The sequence below is a fragment of the Juglans microcarpa x Juglans regia genome, chromosome 5S, assembly GCF_004785595.1.
Source record: "Juglans microcarpa x Juglans regia isolate MS1-56 chromosome 5S, Jm3101_v1.0, whole genome shotgun sequence".
NCBI lineage: Eukaryota > Viridiplantae > Streptophyta > Magnoliopsida > Fagales > Juglandaceae > Juglans > Juglans microcarpa x Juglans regia.
The window spans coordinates 26,378,685-26,402,974 of NC_054603.1; positions in this window are offsets into that span (position 1 = coordinate 26,378,685).

Sequence of the window (24,290 nt, forward strand, 5' to 3'; positions counted from 1 at the left end):
TGAGTTTTCCGTATCTTCTACTTTTCTCAAGAGAGATGCCACGTGTATAGCCACGACCGCGACGTACAGATGCATCAACTACATGATAATAGATAGTATAATTATAGTTATATAGTTATTGAGACAAAAATATTAACTATATAATTAATTATCAATGAGAATATTTCCTTACTGGTAGGTGTTGACTGACTGTTATTCTCTTGCGTGTTAACTTGATCTTCAGGAGCGGATTCCACGAGTAGGGAGTCCTCAATGGGTTAGAGACTTGGACTTGGCGGAGGCACATTTCTTCGTTGTCGTTTTGGCGGCATTCTTGAAAATAATTAATAATATCAAAGAAAATTAATTAGAAGAAATTATGAAAATTCAAAATATTTTATAGTCACCTATATAAATAAAATATTTAGTACTTTTATTCTTCATCTTCATATATATTTTCCATGCTTGTTTCAGAATCTCCCTCAATTACATCTTCATCACCATCATGCACTTCTTCTTCATCCTCCTTATCCACCTCCTGGCCAGATTCTGATTCGTCTTCATCTTCTTACACTTCTTCTTCTTTTTCTTCTTCCTCTTCACTTACTTGAATTGAATGATCATTTAATACGGACGGGTCGAGATGGACGGGTGGGACATCATCTCTACACAAGGAGAGCAACTCTAGTGCACCAAGGTCAACAAACAAGTTAATACCCTCTCCATCTTCCTGGTATGCCTCCACAATCGGAGTATCATCTTCATCTCCACTATTCTCATACTCTGCATTCGTTCCTACTTCATATATATTTCGAGGGACAAATTTTTGTACGACTCGCCAATTTATCTCTCCACTATCTTTATCAGCACTTTTCATTGGATCAATCAAGTAATAGACTTGTGTAGCTTGACAAGCTAATACGAATGGATCATCTTCGTACCATTTAGATGCAGTATTGACACTCGAAAAATTGATTATCCCTATGTATCAAAACCTGACCACCACCTAGATCCCACAAATCACATTTAAAGACATATGTTACAGACCCACTCAAATATTTCAATCCGATAATATCACATATGACACCATAATAGTCAATGTCATCTGTTCTATGACTCCCCTCGACCAACACACCAGAGTTTTAAGTCTTTCTATTACGTTCACGGTCCAGAGTATGGAATCTATTACCTCGAACCGTGCATGCAATGTATCGAAGTGCTCTATTTGAGGGACCACGAGCCAGTGCATATAAGTCAGAAAAAATTGATTTAGGATCACGAGTATGTTGTTCCAAAATCTAACAATAGAAATAGTATATATTTATTAAAAGTTACCCATAGTTAAAAGTTTCAAAATATAACATATATATAATTTTAGTTCATACACATTCTTCAAACCATCCGGGAAATACTTCCTCGTGTCTTGCCTCTATATTTTCTATGTCTTCCGTCCTAAGTTTGTCCACGTGCTCACTGTTATAGATAAATGCAAAAGATGTATATTTTGAGCACAAAATTATAGTTAAACTTGAAAAAAACTAGAATTATTCAAACTATGAAACGACATACCTGAGATAATCATCAATCTCCCGGCAATTATTTAGCACATACCATCGAACTTTACCCAACTCTCCATCGATTAAATCGTAACTCGTATGTGCACCCAAGGGTCGTACATTCTGAGAAAACATTGATAGCTCACGAGGAGGCGGAACAGCAAGATCAGCATGTCTCTCTTGAAGATTAAATCGTGTCTCAACACCACGAAGATATAGAGAGCAAAATGTTAACCATTCATCGTGTATATAAGCATTTGCTATTGAACCCTCAACTCTAGCTTTATTCCCAACAGTGCGCTTCAGTCGACCCAAATATCTTTCAACTGGATACATCCAATGAAACTGCACCAGTCCACCCAACAGTACCTCTCGCAGTAAATGTATTGCTAAATGGACCATGACATCAAAAAATGATGGTGGAAAGATCTGCTCGAATTTACATAGTATAGTAGCAATATCTTCTTCCAATTTCTGCAACACATCTCGATTTACTGCCCGAGCACATAAATCCTTAAAAAACATACAGAGTTCGGATATGGCGACACGTACATTAGATGTCAGCTTCCCACAAATTCCCACAGGCAATAACTTCTGCAAAAATACGTGACAGTCATGACTTCTCAATCCACTGATTTTCCAGTCATCAGAACTTACGCATCTACCAATATTTGAAGCATAACCATCTGGCAACTTCACACCTTGCAACCATTTGCAAAAGTCTATCATCTCCTCCCTCGTCATCGTAAAACATGCATGCGGCATGACCACCCTATTGCCTTCCACCCGCAAATGTAGATTATATTTCATTCTCATTCTCTCAAGATCTTTCATCATCTTGATCGTGTCTTTCTTCTTTTTGTTAATGCTCATCAATATACCCAGTATATTATCACAAATATTATTCTCTATGTGCATTACATCCAAACTATGTCGCAACATGCAGGACGACCAATACGGCAAGTTAAAAAAAATACTACGCTTTGTCCAATTCAATTCTACTGTGCCTCATTTTCTCTTGTTCTTTCCCCGAGCTTTGTCAAAATTGTTCGCTCTAACATGTACCAATTGTTCCACTATCTCTTCCCCAGACAACACTTTTGGTGCAATTTTGTCCTCTATTCTCCCATCAAAGTTAACACATTCTCTTTTCCATGCATGATTTGCTGGTAGATAACGTCGATGACCCATGAAACACAACTTCTGAGAATATTTTAACAACTCACTAGCAGTTTCTTTATTATACGTCAGACACGCTAACTTCCTTTTCATACTCCTGCCGGAATGATTCCCATATGCCGGGAAGTCATTTATGGTCCATATTACCGCAACATGCATTTGAAAAGATGTCAACGTAGATGCATCATAAGTTCTAATGCCTGTTTCCCATAACTCTTTTAGCTCTTCAATCAACGCCTGCATAAATACGTCAATGTCATTCCCAGGTGATCTCGGGCTGGGGATAAGTGAAGTTAACAAAAAGTTGGGTGCCTTCATGCACCTCCATGGTAGAAGATTGTACGGAATCAACACTGCGGGCCAAGTACTATAACTTGTACTCATATTCTCAAAAGGGTTGAATCCATTGGTTGTGAGTCCCAGGCGCACGTTCCGAGCTTCTATCCCAAACTTTGGATATTGATTATCAAAAGACTGCCACGCAAGTGAATCAGCTGGGTTCCTCATATATGCGTCGTCCTTAACTCTTTTCTCCTCGTGCCACCTCATATCGTGAGCTGTTCTCTTACACATATAGTCTTTGCAACCTAGGTATCAAGGGAAAATACTGCAATACCTTAACCGGCACATTTTTCTTACCCTTCCACCTTGACTCTCCGCATACAGGACATGCTTGTTTCTCCTCGTTCTCATTCCAGAACAAAGCACAATCATTCTTGTATATATATATATATAATACTATGCTATATATAGTATATATAGTATTATATATATAGTATAGTATATATCTATAATACTATATATATAATACACTATATATATATATATCCTAAACTTAGAATTATATATTTACACTATATACATATAATGCACTATATATATACTATATAGTAATGATTTTCTGGAATCACATTATCTGAGGGTCATAATTTGTATGACTTTCAACTTTATCAAAATATATGACTTTCAATGAACATCTATATCGATGTCTGAAGATACTTACGGCCCACTTCATAGCCACAAACGCAACAGCTGAAAGTACGCAACTACAACGTGATTATTGAGCTAGCTAGCTAGTCAGTCCTCTATATATTTATTACTTGTAACACAAGGATGGAGGATGTTTGAACATTACTTTGAAAACAAAAGGGATCGATCCTCCCACTAAAAATGCCTTGCTATTTACTGATTCAATGGCCAGTCTCCTTTTTTATCTCCCTCTATGTGAAAAAAGTATTATACTTTATATATAGTTAAGTTATATAATTTTTTTTTCTTTTTTAAGATTAAGTTTTATACTATACTTATAATTTGAATAATAATCATATTCTAACTAAATTAGTACGAATATATTATATATACTTACTTTATATTAAATATTAAAACAAGAATATTAGATGTATATTACTTAAATTAAGATCCTAAACTTATAATTTTCTTGTTAAACATATTCAATAAAAATTTAAAATCAATAATCACAATATTTCAAATCCATATCTTAACAACAACAATATTCCCACAACAATATTTCTACACATATTAATTCATCAATGAATACCATAAACTCACAAACTATTCACAATATTCACAAACAATAATCACAATTATTTCAAGAGTAAGCATAAAATCACAACATGTATAAACATACTGCTAAACTTGAAGAAATATAACTAGCACTTACAAATTCAAAAAACCAATTAATCTAATTGTCATTCATTAGAGAGAGTAATTTGATTCCAATAAATCTATTTAGGAATTTGTACACTAGAATTTTGGGTACTAGTTGTAATAAATAAAGTATATCGTTTTGGGTTAGTAATAAGAGCTCATGGTTCTAATGTTGTTTTCATTATTTTATAATGGATCGTATATATATAATATATTATATATTATATTATAATATAATATAATATATAGTATGCTATATGTTATAGTATACATTATAATATATAACATATATTAATAATATAATATATTATAGTCAATATTTTAGAAAATAAATCGAAAAAAGTTCAAACGTATTAAGAATTACGTTCGAACGTTTCGTGTATATAAGCCTAAAACAGAACGGCGAAATGTCATTTTCACCGTTACTAACTTCATTCCCGTTTGCACGCCGCCACTACTCCGACAAACTCCACCACAACCGTCACTAAAAGGTGGACATTCATCTTTTAATCAAATAACATGTATTTTATTTGAGATTTAGATTTGGTTTTGTTTAAAACGGGTCAAGTGGTGGCCGGATGTTTCTTGAAGTGTATACTTCATTTCTACGGTGGCATTTTGGCATTTAGAACCTTGTAGATTGATTTTAGAGATTTCAATAATGGCTAAGTTGACTCAGCCATTCTGTGTCCTAACGTTCGAACGTTTCACCAAGACGTTCGAACATACGACATTTCAATTACATAGCCATTAAGGCTTTTACGTTCGAACGTGTATTATTTTACATTCAGACGTTATTTTTTCATAAAATTTACGTTCGGACTTCACTTATAACGTCCGAACGTAATATTTTTTAAATTTATTTATGTATCAATGTTTGGACGTGAATCCTTTACGTTCGCACGTAAAACCCATATGTTCGAACATATAACATAAACGTCCGAATGTACATTAGTTAAATTTATTTACTGCTTACGTTCAAATGTGTATGTTATACGTTCGCACGTATATGTTTTACGTTCGAATGTATAGGATGAACGTCCAAACGTAAATTTATTAACATTGTTTTACGTGCGAACGTAAAGGATACACGTCCGAACGTTTTATTTGAACGTTTCTTTTGCTATGTTCAAACGTTAATACAGAGCAGCTTAAAATTAACACAAAAAATGCATCAATGTAAATAATTTTTTTTCCTTTTTTATTTTCAGGATATGGCGCATCCTCTGCATACTTGGAAACGAGGGAGGGAAGGAGCCACTCAAGACACTGCTCGTATCGGGGCTCGTACTGTTATGGTAGAGCGAGAGGTCCTGATTAATGAGTTCGACGAACTCGTATGGGAGTAGACGAATCTGAGAGATGTTTTCATCAGTAGAGGCTAGGGAAATATCTGCACATTGAGGGAGAAGGTATACCCCTCAATGGTTCAAGAGTTCTATATGGGAATGTGTACCATGCCTTAGGACACATCCTCTCACACAGTGACTGTATGTGGTGTTTCCATTGAGATTTCACTAGATGTCATTACCGAGCACCTCAGGATTCGTCGAGGAGTTGAGATATCTGCACACGCTACATCCTGTGAGGATGTAGCCACTTTTGCATCATCTATTGGTCGCCCATTTGAGCCAGCATCAGCCAGAGATGCAGATCGATCAGAGGTCGAGGATACTGGCCTCGAGGCTTGGGATGATGACCGAGACGAGGATTTCTACATCCTCACAAGGACGGACCGCATGCAGATCGAGAGGAGGAATGCATTCAACCAAACCATCTGCTACCTTTCTTCCTCATGTTGCACCTTATTGTTGCAACAAACATGGATCCTGTGGCACATAAAACCATATTTAGTCGGCTTCGGGCACAGTTTTTTATACGAGTGTCACGTGGAGATCCCATAGATTTGCCACTTCACATCTTTGAGAGGATCCGTTATGAGGCGAGTATCATCTCCACGGATAATCTTCCATACGGTGTCCCGATCAGTCGGCTATTACTTGCACGGGGAGTGCCAACTCAGCCAGAGGAGCGGGTGAAAGATCAAATGAGCCCCCTCGACATGACCACGCATCGACGTAGCATTCGACAGGCTAGGGGACGTCAGCCACCCCTGTAGACGATCTAGTTCCTCTGACGCAGCCTGAGCCAGGTCATGTGGGGAGTAGTAGTCAGCAACCGCCGAGTACATCTGCGGGAGATGCGTGGCCTGCTTGGGTTGATGCGGTGATCTCACAGCTGACTGCGCTTATCGATCATAAGATCGATTGATCGCTCGCGGCTATAGAGCCGTCTGTATCTGAGATTGCCCATCGTGTAGGTATCCTCAACAACAAGGTTGATACCTTGACTGAGGTGGTACGGAGTTCGAATTTCGCGAACAACGCTATCATCTGAGTGTTGTTTAAGAAATTCGATCATATTTTGTATTTTGCTTTTATTATTTGTAAAGAAAAATATTATTTAATATTTCTATGGTTTTTCACCATTCGATTCTCAATCTTATATAATGTTATATTTTCCATCTTTAATTCTAAATCACTGTACTTCAAATATATATAAACATATATATATTTATATATTACAAATTGTGCATATATTTATATACAAGTCAATTATATAGACTTGTTCACAAATTATACACTATAAAAACCACATAATTTTCTAAATTAGAGTAATATTTAATTAAAATTGGCGCCAACGTTCGAACGTTAGTAATTAACGTTCGCATGTTGGCGCAAAACATGTTATGTTCGAATGTTGGCGCCAAAACATTTCACGTTCGCACGTAAGTAGCCATAATGCTCGAACGTATATATGACGTTCGAATGTACAATTTCCATACATTGGAATGTAAAAAAAATCTCATCTTTCTTTAGTGACGGTTTTCAGAAATCGTCACAGAAAAGGATTTTTAGTGACGGTTTGGGGACTGTCATAATTTGCCAACCGTCGCTAAAAAGCAATTGTGTTGTAGTGAAATTTCTGAACTCTAAAATAGGAATATCTATATGTATATATATAGATTTTTATAAATCTCCAAAGTCTTCCAATTTTAAATGTTAAGAGGTGCAGCTGTTAACATTTGTTACTCTTGTATCATCTACCAACTCTCTTCAAACAATTTTCATTTTCCCTCTACATAAATTGAAAAATAATTATGGTGCGACTTTTTATCTAACTCAAATTGAAAATTTTAATATGACTATTTAATACGGGTCAACCCAAACACTACCTATTTAATTAAACGGGTCAAATCCTAAAACCTTTACACAACTCATAGAAATAGCAAGTGACAATACGATCCGTTTTGATTGGTTTCAATCCATTATATGTAAACAGATTAAACTAACCTGCATAACCCGTTTGTCCTTATTAACATAATTTTATATTAGAATTTAAATTTATAACTTTAGTAGCCATAATATCAAAAAAACAAAAAACAAAAAACTACCTACCAACAAATCCAATATTTTTGAGATATTAATGTATAATAAAACCAATATTAAAATCCCAACAATAACAAACATAAACATATTGTGAGAATACCAATAAGTCCAATATTACAAATCACAATCCCAACAACAACAAACATAAGCATATTAAAAGAAACCAATATTGCAACCCAACAAAAACAAAATTGTAATAATATCAATGTAATAATAAAAAGATTGTAATAATATCAACTTTTTCAATTCTCAAAATAAAAATAATATTAAAAAGTATATTCTGACGTATTTCGCACACCTTTAGGCCAAGCTCAGACAACTCAGATCTTTCGAAATGGGCCTGCAAAGGATTGAGAATAGTACAACTGGGAGAGGGCGGCCTCCGATGCCAAAGTTAGTAAGTATTTTTAGAAGTTTGTAAATAAGTAAAGGAGTCTAGGAATCAGAGAGATATTCACGTACTTGGGATCTGCTATTTATATAAGTATTGGGGACAGATTGTGTCTGCCCCTGTCCCCCATGGAATCTGTATCCTTCGCACTATTTCCTTTGTCAGAGTCCTTTAATGCAGCGTGGCTTTACAACATCATCATTAATGTGGCGTGTAGCACGGGTAGTGGTGCTTTTAATGCGGTGTGGTTCTCCAACTTCCTTCTCCTAGATAGTATCCTCGGTGGTCCGTTGATGTCTTTCCTGTCAGAAGATCAAGAATTCCCCATACATTACACCTACTATGCGGGCGGGCACTTGAGAGCTGGACACTACTTGAGGGGCCTTCAGATTTACGAGTCTCATCCCTTGCAGCACCCTCCTTGCTGCAAGTTGCATCTAGAGGACCCTTCCCATGGGCTGGGTTGGAGACTGTTTGTCTTGGGTTGGGCCTTTGGTCTTGATTCCTTTATCTTTCATCCACAAGATCGCTGGGTTTAGTAGGGGAAAATTCCCTTACAGTTACCCCGCTAATTCTCACCGGACGAGTACGGTGGGAATTTTATCGCTATTCTAACCCGCCTGGCCACTGAAGCCCGGATCCCGTTGTTGATGTGTGCACATCTCTGAAGTCTGAAAAGACTCCTTTTCGTTTGGTAATCCTGGCAACGTTTCCCCATCATTTTTTATCGGCTCGCCTTTTGATGATTCTGATGACATCTTTTCAAGCTCATTAATGTGAGGTTGTCAGGGGCTCTTCGCGTTTGCGTCGCTTCGTAGATTACACATCCAGAATTCGGCTTATACTTCTCCCTTCTGCCACAGGGTGGGAGACCAACCGTTGCCTTCCCCCTAGGGCTGAGCTCCGACTCCGATGGAGTTGGAGTAGCCGTTTCCAAGCTCCAACTCCGACTCCGATCAGAGGTCGGAACTCCGAACAGACCGATCGGAGGTCAGAACTCTGAACTCCGTTCGGAGCTCCAACCGTGTATTGGGCTAAAAAAATAAAATATAAGTACTTAAAAATATATATTTTTATTTTTATTATCGTTATTTTTGGTGTACGTAAGTAGATGTTCCCTAGCTTGTCGAGTGATAATAAAACCGATGTCCATAAGAAAACAAAAGGCTTCTAAGTTTAATTAACAGTAGTACCATATTTGCCAATTGTACTGACCATTAAGAAATTATAAGCCTCATTTTGCATTCAATTCAAATACGTCAAACCCTTATACCGATCATCACGATGTCAACCTTTTAGCATGTCAATATTATAAATGAAGTCATAACTTAAAGAACTGGAATCCCAGGATAGAAAAACAGTACATGAAGAAGTACTACTTGCATGTAAAAGAGGCATGATTGCATTGCTAGCTAGTGCAAGTCCTGAAATGGAGATAGAAAGTTGCAATCAATAAATGAAAAAAATTGATAATAAAAAAATGAACACGGTAAAAGTAGAATTTGATTCTTAAGAAAGGAGGATCTCTAAACTCCATCCCAACTCTCAAGCGGTGTCTTCTCAGACTCTCAATCAGCGGAAATTATGTTATGGTTCACAATTAGGTCTATAAAATAAAAAAAAATAGAAGTTAGAAACATTAAAAATAATTAAATAATCATTTGAAAGCATATAAACTTACCAGATTCAAACCTATAGCTATCGGCATCAACGCCAACAGTATCTAGTCAAATGGGCATTTCACTTATCCAATTCTGTGTGCAAATGAGAACCTCTACAGTTGACGGTGACAATGAACTCCGATAAGCATCCAACACGCGACCTCCAGTGCTAAATGCCGACTCCAAGGCAATTGTAGTGGCAGGAATGGCTAGCACATCTCGAGCTACAGGGGAAAGGACTGGATACTTGGTGAAATTAACCTTCGACCAAGTTAAGAATTGAAATACATCACTAGGTGCCTCGACAGCTTCCATAAAATATCGTTCAACCTCAGATGTATACTGCATAATATTCCTTGTTGACATGAGTTGATAATACTGCTGCATAATATGATGGCCTTTAACCCCTACAAATGGGTCAATATCACCTAAGGAAGCTGTTGACCTCATTGGCCTCGAATGTGAGGAGCTACCAGAATCGGATGAAGGTTGACAACTATTGCTGTAGTGATTATATAGGGGGTTAAGGATCATAGCCATGAATAGTAATCTATTTATCTTCTCAATATTTATCATATTTGGTCTTCATCCTCTTAGCCATAGCAGATAACAATCCACTAGAGTCAGAACAACAATTTTCCAAGTGGAAGTGAAGCTCCGAGAGCTCGCTGAAGAATGAGTTCGCAGTCATATATTTGGATCCAGATATCCGCATGATTATCTCAAAAAAAATTCTTAAAAATTCAACAAAATACCCCACACTGGTCCAATCATGTGCGTCCGGCGCATCGAGCCCTTATCCTACTAGCTCCAACAAAGCATACCTCAGGCCCCCGTCCTCGACCTCCATTCTCTCGAACGCTTTTTGGTACTTCTGTGCCACATCTAACATTATGTATGTAGAGTTCCATCAAGTCAGAACGTCCAAGCACAATATACTAGAACATTCAATCTTAATATCTTCTGCTATTGCCTTAAACTTGGCAAGCCTTTGGGAGGAACCCCTCACATATCTCACAATGCTGGGGACTCGGGTAATGGAATCCTCAATCTTTTGTAACCCCTCAACAACTATGAGGTTGATGATATGAGCACAACATCGAACATGAATATACTCGTGGGCCCGAATGACATCATCTTTCACCGTCATGTTCCGCTTAAACCAATCAATTGTTGTTTCTTTGGCACTGACATTGTCAACTGTAATACACAGTACTTTTCGAATTTCCTAGTCCTTTAAAAAATCATCCATATTCGCCCCAATAGATGTACCTTTATGATCCACAATTTCTTTAAAGCCAATAATTCTTTTATGCAAAATCCACTCACTGTCAATGTAGTGTGCTGTGATACACATGTAGCAGACGTTCTGTATGAACGTTCATGTGTTAGTCATAAACGACACTCTCTGACCAGTGGTAATAAACATCTTCCTCATCTCCTCCTTGTCTTTCGTATGCCTCTTCATACAATCTCGCATCACCATATACCATGATGGAATGAGAAATCATGGCTCAACAAAGTTTAGAAACTTTTGAAAGCCTCTTTTATCGACTGTGGTAAAGAGCATCTCATCATTAATTATCATCTCTACAAGCATGTCCCTTAACATCTTCTCACTGTATTGAGGGATGACCAATATCTTAGTCTGTGTACCATCAGTGGCTGTACAAGTTTGGTAACTGAGGTTGGTATGATCAGTGGCCACCAATCCCTTCGCGATCTTATATCGTTGGCAACCATTTAGATGTGCTATTAACACACTGGTGCCTTGCTTCTTCGAATGGCATCCACAAAGTTGTCCACTGTGATGGCATTTTACTAACGGGTCTGCAATATCACTAGGAATTTTAGTGAAATGCTCCCATGTCCACGACCTCTTTTTAGAAGGCCGTGGTGGTTGATCTTGCTCAATGGGCGTCTCCTCCTCTTCGTTGAACATATCCTCATTCTCTATATCTACTGGGAGTAGGAGTCGACTACTTGCACAAGATGTAACTACTCTAAATGTAACTGCCCTAGGTGTGGCTCTAGGGGTGGAAGTACTCACCGGTGTAAGAGTTGTAGCATTGGCATCCGTCATATCCCCTTGTAGACGATCATCTCCACTAGGTCTAGGATCCATATCACAATCAAAGAAGTTGAAAAAATAAATTAGAAGCAAAAAATTAGTTTAAAAAATAACTAGGCTATATTAAACATTTAAATCAACGCAAAGATATATGTGGTCTTCTAATATAGACTCCATTACAAAGCAAGCACTGTGAGTCTATGATCTTTAAACATGAGATAATAGGGCTGTCTAATTGGATCTCTTTTTAACTATAATAAATAAATAAATAAATGGATACTCTTTTTAAGAAGTAATCAAAGATTTTATTAAAAGACACAAAAGGCATGGCCCTAGCACACAGGTAGTATGTAGGGCATACTCTCTATTTGAGAGAATCCTTACCCCTCCTGTAAAGGCTCTGTCCCTTGGGCTAAGATGGCAACATCTCGCAACCAGGTTAGATGTTGGGTCCATAAGAGCTTCCTGACAATTCTAGTAATCGCTCAACTTTGGCTATAGGGTTCTCTTCCATTTTGTTATGTTGGTGCGTGGGAAATGATCATTTGGGCCCATGTTCAAGTTGCTAGTTTCTTTTTTTTTTTTCAAGAACTGTGGATGTAAAAGTGAAACACAAAAAAAAAAGGTAACCTCCCACACCGCCCCCACCCCCCCCCCCCCCCCCCCCCCCCCCCCCCCCCCCCCCCCCCCCCCAAAAAAAAAAAAAAAACCCAGCGCCGCCGGCCGCCCTCCTTAATGAAACTAGGAACTAAACTCATTTGATTCATCCCACTAATAGATAGGGTCATAAATGGTGAGTTTGGGTCCCATCAGAGAAGTTTCCTCATTTCACATTGATCAAATGCACGTTGCACATGTCAAGCGTTTTCCATCCAAATTTATGCATGATTTACATGGTTATTTACCTAATAATAAACGTACACAAAATAAGAAATTTGAAGATAGATGAGTAGGACTACAAGGAAAGATTAGGTGATGAATGCAGTCATCCTTTTTAAGATAGAGGTGTCTCCTATTAAGAAAAAATGATGAGATAAGTGTTTAAGATTGTTTCATCACGTGTCATGGAGACCAACTAATGACACATGATGAAACATGATTTATTTATTTCACGTTAAGAAAGGATATTTTAGTCGGGGGAGATCCAGGGAACATGATTATCGTAGGAAAAATATACATGTTAACGACCTCAACTAGTTAAAAAGTATCCATAGGTTTCCCCAACTAGTTAAATGAGTTCAGTACTCCACACATTTATATCACAAGAAACATGAGAACAAGAATGCTATTGGCAACAACTCTAACTCATTTCACAAATCAAAAGTAGGTTAGATAATCAGTCAAACCATTATACGGTAAAAATATATGGAAACATCAGATGATTGATAATTTAAACACAGAAAATGAAACAAATACAAAAATGCCCAAAACATAAGGATACGTTCTTCCTCTATATATATAAAAAAAAAAGCTCTGAATATATTTACACTAACGTTTTATCATTTATGTATAGATTTTTTTCCTTTCTATTTGGACAAGGCTGGGAAAGCAACTTGTTCTTGATACTTTCAGTTCATTTTTATGATAAATATAAATCTACAAATAGTCAAATACCAGTGTACCACTACTCAATATTAGGACTCAAAACTCAATTAGATTACACAAATACCAGTGTACGACTACTCATAACTCAAAACTCAAAACTCAATACCAGTGTTAAGGAGAATCTGTAACAACACATTGCTTTAAGGAGAATCTGTCTAATTTCATAGAAAGAAGAGAAAAATTACAAACACATTGATTTTTGAAGGAGTATCATCTCTTACACATTTTATCAAATACATTGCATGCATATAACAAACTTACAAACACATTAGACATTTTATCAAACACATTTTCTTACTACAAATTTACAAAACAAATTCACAAGAATCACAACAAAGTACTCAGACATGCATGCTATGAGTAACGGAAGAGACGTGTACATAAAATAAAATTACTTGATTTAATTTTAGGGCTCGGAATCGGGTTCTCACCGTAGGCTAAAGCTAAATGGAGCCTGAAGCTCAGATTGAATTCGTGCACTACGGAGGAGCAAAGAGGAACGGCGGCAACAGAGAGGGAACGAGGCATCGAGGTTCATTGGTTCAGCCGTTCAAATGTGAGACTTGAGAGAGAAGGAAGAAGGAAGAAGGAAGAAGGGAGAAGGGAGCAGGGAGAAGAGAAGGGAAGGGAAGGGGGTCCTGCGTTTTGGACCCCTCGTGTGATGAAACGACGCCTTTCCACATTAAGTGGAACGTCGTCGTTTACGTTTAATTTTTTTTTTTAAATCGGAGTCGAAGTTCGGAGCTCCACGAAACTCCGAACTTCGATTTCGACACCCTATTCGGAGCCACTCCGAACTCCAACTCCGAATAGGGTGTTGTTGTTTCCTTCTATTACGCTATAACCTTCTTGCTATTTCAATTTTCCAATTTTTCTTTCCTCTGCCCAATTATCTTTATGTTCTTCACTATCTTATACATTGGCAGTGATGGCCTCTGAAAAGTCTACTCAACCGAATGTTTCCGGTGGGGGTTTTACCGACCCTGGGCTGTTGTTCGGGGGCAGTTGTTAGCTGTCAAATGCTATGGCATCAATGTTGGTTTCCTTGGCCCTTATGTACTGGGTATTAGAGTCAGTATTTTTCAAGATTCTTGGTCTCAACGAGGGTGTCGTCGATTTAGAGGGCCATTCCACACATGTGACCCTATTCCCTTCCATGTTTTCGTGTGCCCTGAGGCTGCCTTTCCCTTGTCCTATTCGCAACCTTCTTGATCACCTAGGTTTGGCCCCCTCCCAACTACATCTGAATGCTTGGAGGCTTTTGATATGTTGCAGCATTATATGGCGGCATGCTTTGCTAGAATCATACCCAGATGATGTGAACTTTATCGGTTATGTGTTCCTTCTTAACCATAAAGTGGTACGGCAAAAAGGGAACGTCTATAGCTTCAGGGCAACACATGCCCCAGTCACCTTGGAGTCGAGATATCGTAAAGTGAAAGACTGGTCTCCCAAGTTCTTCTCCGTGTCCGACCGGGGATGGGAGTTCCTGGTAGGCCAAGTGAGTCGCCGCAAGTTCCCAATTCAGACGAACTGGGGGAGGATCCAGGAGGACAAGGTTGTGCGTCCGTCGGCTACTTCCTACGAGGCAAGACGCATTATGGTTGTCCGAGAATGGTGTAAAAGAACCCTGAAGGCGTCCTCACTGATGTCCTCCTTTCCGAGGAGAACTTAAGAGGTTCTTTGCCTCCCTTTGGTCACCTTTCTTCTAGTGATAGGGCGACTACGACCTGGCCTCGGGTTGTCCTTGGTCGAAAGCACTCCTCGGACCCTTCCTCACTGGGTAAGGAGAAGAAGCCTCGCTTGGAGGGTGCCAATGTTGGCGACAAGTGCTCTTCTAAAGCTTTGAATCATCCACTGCGAGAGTCAGCTAACCCAGAGGTCGGCTACCCTGCTGCCTTGGCAACCTTGACAAAGGTGCCGGTGAGGGGTCCGGTCGACGATCCCCCCACGATGTCATTGTCGGCTGCTACTGCTAAGGTGTCCACGGACGAGGTAGAGCTGAATGCCCTAATCTAGAACCTTTATAAGGTCATGATTCCTGGGCGAGCTTACTCGGAGCAATGTTCTTCTTGATGGATTTCTACACCTTCGTCTCGCTCTGCCATCGGTAGCCACTCCTTTGCGGATGAGGCTGCTGAAGAGGGGGGCGGCAGCTGTTACTTCCAACAACTGTGCAGACATGGAGGCCCATGCGGGAGGCAAATCCCTTTTGGATGTTGTAATCCCTTTTGAAGCTTAATTTTCTTTCATAATCTTTCTTAACCTTTTGATCTCAAATTTTCTTATTTTATTACTCAATTACATCACTCTTAGATCATACTAAGATCCTAGATAAACCTCCACATATATCATTAGAGGAAATGACATATCAAACTCAAAAACTACACCAATCGGCACACATGTGTGCCCTTTGTGTGCATGGACTGTTTTTCCCTTAAGCCCAACCTTTTTGTGCTTTTTTTTCAAGGGCACTATGGTTCTCAAAGACCTCATTTGATCCCTTATAATCTAGACCAAGCCTTGAACGAAATTATTTTAAAAAACCAAACCAAATAGACAAAACCGATTGCACCTAGGAAGCTAGTTGGATACAAACTAAATTGGTTAAGTTACAACCACCCATTTGCCATGGTTAACCCACCACCCCATGCCACCTCCAGTACCACATAATCCCCAAGAGATCATCATGTTCAACATGACCATTTGACTCAGATTGCCCTCCCAAAGAGGCACCAAAACCGTAGGCACCCAAGACCACTTCACTCGGCAACCACCTCCCTTTCATCACTTTCTTTGATCTGCACCACCATGATCACATGGAAGCCAACCCTCTACTTTCTACCACCTGAAAAAGGCTTCAGCAAATGATCTTACCTCTACACAATTCAGCCTTGAAGAAAAGCTAAGAAGAGGAGTCAAAATGATGATCAAATCTGCTTATGGAAATCATATGAATTCGTCAGCCCCCTTGGATGGTTTTGAGGATTTTTCTAATCTCCCCTCTACACCAAGACTTGACCAGGCCCCATAGGAGCATTGTAGCAACTATAGTGATGAAATCTTGGGGATTTAGGGCATTGTTTTGTTATGCACAAGTGACATAAGCTGATGGATTACAATCTGAAAAATCAAGCCCTTACACCACCGCCCACCTCAACCAATCCCCATGGACCAAGGCTAACGCCTCTATCCTCTTGCCCACCTATAAAAGGCCCTTTCACCCCCTCATTTTTCAAAACCTCCTTGCCAGATTTCCCTTGAGCATAGAGAGCCATCTTCTCCCTTAACCTTGAGAGAAACCAAAAAGTGTGTGTGAGCTTGAGTGTTCTTGAAGTTCTTGGTGTTCTTGTGTTGGAAGCTTGAGTGGGCCACGAAATTTGTCAGCTTTCTTTCCCTAGATCTTAGTTTGCATGTAAAGTCTTGTTTTCTAGTGTTAGAATAAATTTTGGTTAAGTTTAGATAAAGTTACCATGCTTGATTCAAAACCGGGTTCATTAAGGATGGGTTAAGTGTTTGAATTATTTTAAGTGAAAATTTAGCTATAGAATGTCTTAAGAATGTTTTTATATGATTTATTAATGTCTTATAATGATCATGGAAGGTTCGATTTTTTGTTAGAAGCATGTCATGATAGGTTTTGGTTCTATCTTGTTTTGATCATCAAAATATGCATGGATTTTAAGTAAGTTGTGATTAAGGCTTGAAGCTTGATTTGTTCCACCTAGAGTTGATGATTAAGCTATAGAAACCTTCTGATTGGGATAAAAATGAAATTTGCATATTTTGGATGTATTTTGAATTCATACCTTGATGATTTGCAGTAAGAACATTCAACTTGATTAATGGAGGATTAATGAAGATTAAGGTTCTTAGCCATGATTAAATATTGGGATGAACTTGCTTATCCAAGAATTAGCCTTTATCATATCATTAAGGACTTTAGTGATTGTTTGTGATTAAAGAAAGTTGCTTAAGCATGCATTCATAGGGATCAATAGTTAAAAACACATAAAGGCATCAACTAGAGTGCATGCCACGGGTTGAGAGTATTTGAGGTCCATCAAATTTTCACTATTTACAATTCTAAGAGTTTAGATGACTTTAGAATATAAAAAATATGAGGTCCATGAAATTTGGTTGAATTTGAAGGTTGTTTGCAAATAGTAAAAATTTAGGGCCTTAATAGTAATTTTGGAAAGTTTAGGAGTATTTTTGTAAATACCCATTTTTGAAGCCTTTGTTTATGAACCTCATCCATAGTAGTATTAATCCTAACTTAATATGAATTTGATTTCAGCCGCTACGATCTTTTTCAAAAACTCAGAAAGTTTATAAGTTGGCCCCTAACTTACACATTGTTAAGTTATTGATGATTATTGATAAATGCCACATTCATGTTTTAATTGTCATTTTGAGGATAAAATATCATGACATGTAAAATGTTTACCATTTTTAGCATATTGCATCTATAAATATCATTTTCACATGAAAGCTTCTGCATATGCACATGTCATGAAAAGCTTTTTTTCAAAACATTGCACGGAAATAATTTTTGTCATGAACCCAAAGGCTAGGATGGTGAATTATCCTAGTGGAACTCCTTTGTCCACTCTCGAATGTTTAAGAATGGAGTGGTAACCCCTAGGTTGACGAAGAATAGTCAACAGGGTTCGAATGAATTCTTTTTAAAGAATGTCAGAGCGAAGTCAAATGTTATGATACCTAATATTGGTGGGTATATATGTTATAATGTTATGATGATGTTAGGTTCTATTACCAATGCAATGAGAACGAGTTTGCAGACAACGTAGTTTCAACATGAGTTGTACTACCGTCACCGGCAGGTACTCACAGTGCTTTTGGAGAACTATGAAGATACCCCATGTTATGATGTTAAGATTAAATATGAATTTATAATATGAATGAAATGTTATGATGAAATTATGTCTTTTGATGGTTGTTGTAAAAATGTTCTCTGAACGAAGAATATGTGTCTCAATTTTTCTACTAAAAATGTTAAGGAATCTGGATGGGAGATACACACACATTTTTCTGCATTTCATATTTATCATTCTTCATACATGATTTATCTTTGTGCAAGTTTATTGTTAATTTACTGAGATTTCGTGTAAACTTCACCCATTGTAGACCCACTATCATTCCACTTAGAATGATAGAAGTTGTGTCAGGATTTGAAGAGGACGGGGTAGATGGAGCACTGGATCCAACAAATTCAGGAGGAGCCAGACCTCGAGGAGAGACTAGACTTGATCCTTATGTTTATAGCCTTAGTTCTTCATGCTCTAGAATGCATGAAGCGTTTTGGAGACTTTTATGTTTAGCTTATGCTACTATGTGGTTTTGAACCTATGATGGTTATTAATGCATTTGAGATATTTTTAATTATTCTGGCATAAAGTTAAATTTTCACCCTTAATTTGCTATAAATATTGCATTCTGCTAGTTGCATTTATAAGATGCATTGCGTATTAGCTGTCATGTACAGGGGTATGTAACCTTAAGTTACATATCATGACACTCTAAATCTCCGTTCCATCCCAAGCGAAGGTTGGGGGCATCACAAACGCCCTCTCAGGTAGGGCGTCCAACGGAGGGTGACCCCCTTATGAATGTTGTAATCGGCTCTGGTTCGTAAGGTTCATGCAAAGGTTGGACTATTCCTCCTGAAGTGGATGCACAATCATCAGAGGTCAAGGGCTCAGTGGAAGTCCTTCCTCAAGTGCTTTTTTGACTTTTTCGACAAGGTGTAGCCCTTCCTTCCTATCCTTTTCTTTCTTCTTGCTCTTTTCTTTTTTTTTTTTTTTGCTAATTGTTGCATGTTGGTCCTTCTTGTCGCTAGGGCACTTCTCAGGTAACGACTTTCATTGTGGATGGCCAAAACATCGTTGAGAAAGAGAACCTAAGCCTCCGTTCAGTGACTACCACCTCCCTTCACTATGCCCGCGGTGAAAGGGAAGAGAGAGAGCTGTTGGAGCGTAAGCTGGAAAGGACACGATGAAGCCTGGCAGATGAGCGCAAGAGGGTTAGGAAGTTGGAGCGCCGCCGGAAGAAGCTCAAGAGGAAGGTGAAGGAGGAGAATGAGCAATTGGAGCGGCTTAACCAGAGTCTTCAGGACAACTTATCCCAAACGAAGGATGTCACCATTTTCTTGGACAGGCAGCTGAAGTCATTCCCAAGAGTTCGAGACGATGTGTGGGGACGTGGGCTTATTGAGGGTCATAGGTCGATGCAGGATTACCTCTTGGGGAGTCTTGAGCTGCATTAGAGTTCTTTCACAAAATATCTATAGGGTCTTAATCTTGTCGGCATTCCTTCCAGCACGGTGGCCTTCAAATTTGGCCGCAACCTGGTGAGGAAAGAGATGCCCGATGCTTTCCCGGATCCAGTTGTTCCTGGGCTAGCCATTGTAGGGCTGGGTGATCCTGCTCCTAATGCTGTCGAGGTTGGTGTTCTCGACACTGAGACTTGAAAGCTCCATTGTTTTGCTCTTCCTTTCTTCTTCATTTTTCATTTTTTTTGGCGAACGTATGTACCTGCACTTTGTTTTTTTTTTTTTTTGGAGAATATATGTACCTACACTTTGTCGCTCAACGACTTGTATATAAAATTAATTTAAAGAAAATACCCTGTTCTTTATGCCTTTTCTTTTTCTATCAATCTCCATTCTTTGTTTTTGTGACTGGTCTGGGGGGACTTTGGTGTAGGAGTATGCAGGGCTCCTATCCACCCCGCTAGCCAGTCGTTCGTCCGCCTGTGCTGTGCTTATTTGCTTTTACTGGACAGCAGTCCCTAGAGCCTCCTTGTGATCTTTATTGACGATGCTTTCCCAATTTAGGCATATCTGCTAGCTTTAGTTGCGCACCATTGTACTTATTACTTTATTAACCGCACCCGGCTATGTCTTTGGCATATTATTTTTTTTTTATTTCATTCTTTCTTCCAGTGTGGTCGACCTGAGGAGCTGGCCACAAGGTTTGCGGCCTACCCCTCTGGTGCTCGGCCTATACGAGACGACCCAGCTAGCTGGTGCTTCCTCGTTCGCGCTGCTTTCGTCGGCCTTTGTTAGGTGGCCAGTCTCTTTGGGGCCTTGGCGACATGTGCTAGTCGTCTTTATTTCTCTTTTCATCTTCTTGTTGTGTTTTACCTCTCCTGGTTGTTTTAGTTTCCCACTTTATCCTTCTTTTAACATGCAGTCCTCCGGCGGGACTGATCCCACGACCTGTCACTTGAAGACAAGATGGCCTTCGGCTCGACTTGCCTCCTTCATCTGCGGTGATGCAGGCTACCTGGGTAGTTTGGAATTATACTCCTATTCCTTCATTCATTATTCCGATCCATCCTACCTGTCAAGTAAGGATGTTACCGCTACTCTTTTGGGAATAGTGGTTAATGTCACAAACCTGAGCCTTTTTTTCTGTGTTGTGTCATGCTTGTTGCTTTCCACACCATTGATGTCCATATCTTTTGCTCCAGTATCTGGATGGTTCATAGACTCGGCCTACTTCTGCTTGTTGACACTGTGTAGCTATCCACGTGATGCCTTTTCATCTTTGGAGATTCTGTTTATGTTGGGTAGCCAAAAGACTAAACTTGCACTCCATTGGGGAGAGGTCGGGATACCTCAAGTCAATTCACATCTTTTGGTTCCTCAAGGAGGTAACTCCTTCGAATAGCAACAGGGTTAGTCCTCTCTTTTACCTTGATTAGAGTTGGGGTAAGTATTCGAGTAGCTGCGAGACTAATCCCACTCACCACCGTGGGAGGGATGAGGCAACCTCTAGGCCTACTTTTCCCTATAGTATCCCGCAGGGAGGTAAGTAATTTGGGCAATCTGTTAGATTGCTACTTGTGCTGCTTCTCAGGTGATAGGCCACGTGACTGGGCACGGTGGCTACCTCTTGCTGAGTATGCTTATAACACCTCAGAGCATACCTAACCATGGATGCTTCTATATGAACCGGGCTCCACCAAAGTACAAGCAGTCGAAGAGGAACTCAAGAGCAAGGAACTCATCAACAAGTTAGTAAGAGAGAACTTACAAGAAGCCCAAGAAAAGATGAAATTTTTTACAGATTGAAGGTGAACCAATAGAGAGTTCCAGGTTAGGGATAAAGTTTGCTTAAGATTGCATCCTTATCGGCAGATGTCCGTCGCCATGCGAAGAAACCTCAAGCTCAGTCCTCAGTATTATGGACCATACAAAGTTTTGCAGTGAGTAAGGCAGGTGGCATATCGAATCAATCTGCCAAAGCATTTGCAAATCTACCCCATTTTCCATGTTTTGTGCCGCAAAAAGAACTTGGGAACCCATGTACAACCCCTTACAGAGCTTCCTAAACTCACCTCCGAGAGAACCCTAGTTCCTGAGCTTGAAAATTTTTTGGAAAGAAGGATGGTCAAGAAGGGTCGCAGAGCACAAGTGGAGTGGCTGATTCAGTCGAAGGGAATGGCTATGGAGGATGTGACATGGGAACATAGCGAGGATCTATGACGATGATACCCAGACCTTGGGGACAAGGTCTTCTGAATAGGGGGAAAATTTTATGTGCCACAAAGGAACCCTAGAAAATCGGTTTTTTGTCTATGGGTTACGTGGGCTTGTCCTTTTTGTGGCCCATTTAAGTAAATTGCATTGCTTCTATTGTTTAGTTATTTAGTTGGGTTATGACGTGAGCTCGGTGGGGCACAACATGGGCTTAGTTATTAAGTCCTTTAGTTGCAGTTATTTACATAGTGGGTCAGTAATGTAGTGGGTCAGTTAGTTGTATCTGTTTCAGTTATTATTTGACTAAGTCTAATCTATTTCTTTATAAGTACTGTAATTCAGTATTAATGAGGAGGATTCATCTGTTTCCACTATAATCTGAGTATTGGAGGAGAGGCCCCTCGAAGTGCCTTAATACAATTTCTAGCATAAAATAACACTTACACTTCAAACCCTAGCAACAATTTTCTTTTGTATATCCATCCTCCTTTGTATTTCTGATCCGTGGGGTGCGAGGTAGTTTTATTTGCATCGCTTTATATGGATAATAAGGCAATGCAAATATTCTCAAGGGGTACGAGGTAGTTTTTCGACTTTAGCTTTCGGTTTCCCATTATTTGCACTAGACCAATATATATTCTCATGTTATCAGTTTCTATAATTTATAATCGATTATTGAACAACCCAATTTGACATTTTTTTTTTCAATCTTTTTGCATGCAATGCATGCCTATTTTAATCCTTGATCATTCTTGTCGAACTTAATCTTTCTTTTTTCAATATATCCTTCGGTGGCTTAAATATCGACTAATCCTCTTGGCGTACTCAATCATGCACGTAGTGTCGATCTTCATACACCTTGGGATCCAGTTCAAGCCTGAAAAAATAACCCCAACAATGGAATTTCAAGCCTAATAATAACTCCCTCTAGACATACACGCTCATGCACATTGTATCAATTATCATACACTTAAGTGTCCAATCCACTTCAAATTGTAAACTTCCACAACGAGCTCAATTAAATGCCTACTAAAAGTTTTCACCCAACTTCTTAACCTAACTTCATATGAAATAGTACATAAAACTATTAACCTCATATGGATAGAAAATTAAAACTCTCCAAAGTCTGAGATCCTTAATCTCACACTCAATTCACGAAGAAATCCAACTTAGTTCAAGATACCTAAAAATCTCTCAATCTTATAAATCCTCAAACTTGAAATCTATAGCTATGGGATTTAAAATCTACATGATCTCAAGTCGCAACTAATTTCTCAATCCTCACTAATCTTACTCTCAAACCATTGTATTACCAAAAACCACGTTTCCATTGCGTACTCAGATAACTTCACAAAAATTTTCTAAAGCTAAGATTCATAAATACATCAACGCAAAGTCTTATCCATTTCAACATCTACCAAGATAACTTTTACATCACTTTGATAACAAAAATATTTCTTGCCTACCAAAACCATGCACACCAACTTATACTTTTAGATACCCTCTTCCATTCTCAGCAGCAATCAATAGCGCCATTAAGTACACATTTATGGTTGATGACCACTTACTATCACCCATGCATCCAAAATGTACTAACTTGCATAAGAAAAAATATCACCGTATCAATGGAATAAACTTGCTGCTAAAGGAGTGACCTAAAAAGAAATCTACCCACAACATCCTTACCATAGTTTTACTCTGGAGTGATCCAGGAACTTAAGAACCTATGCACTAAGTTGAGCTCACGGGGTGGATAAGCTTGAGTAGTCATAACGGAGTGATTGGAAGCCTAAGATGAAGCAATACAATTTGGAAATTTTCTTGTATGCATCCACGATTGGTGTGAGAAATCTGATACAATGAACAAAGTCACATTTAGGCACGAAAGGTGTGCTCCACCAAGTGACCATGGAAGAAAATTGATTCGCAACTAGAATCGGAAGGTCACAATACCTTAGCTGGATTCAAGGTTGGTTCTAAAAAAAATACTCATAAATAAAGTTCCAACCTTTTTGTCAAAAATAGTCCCAAAATACTCTTTCAGAACACTAAGTGAGTTGCCAAAAGATTTTATTAAGCTGGACAGCAAGGTTAGCTTACCCAAAAGTAAACAAATAAAATATATAGATAATTTTTTTTTTTTGTTTAAAAAAGGGGCCATTTAGCAAGGAAATTATGGAATCAAGGGTCTCCTTTCAGAAACGTAACAAGTAAAGCGTGAG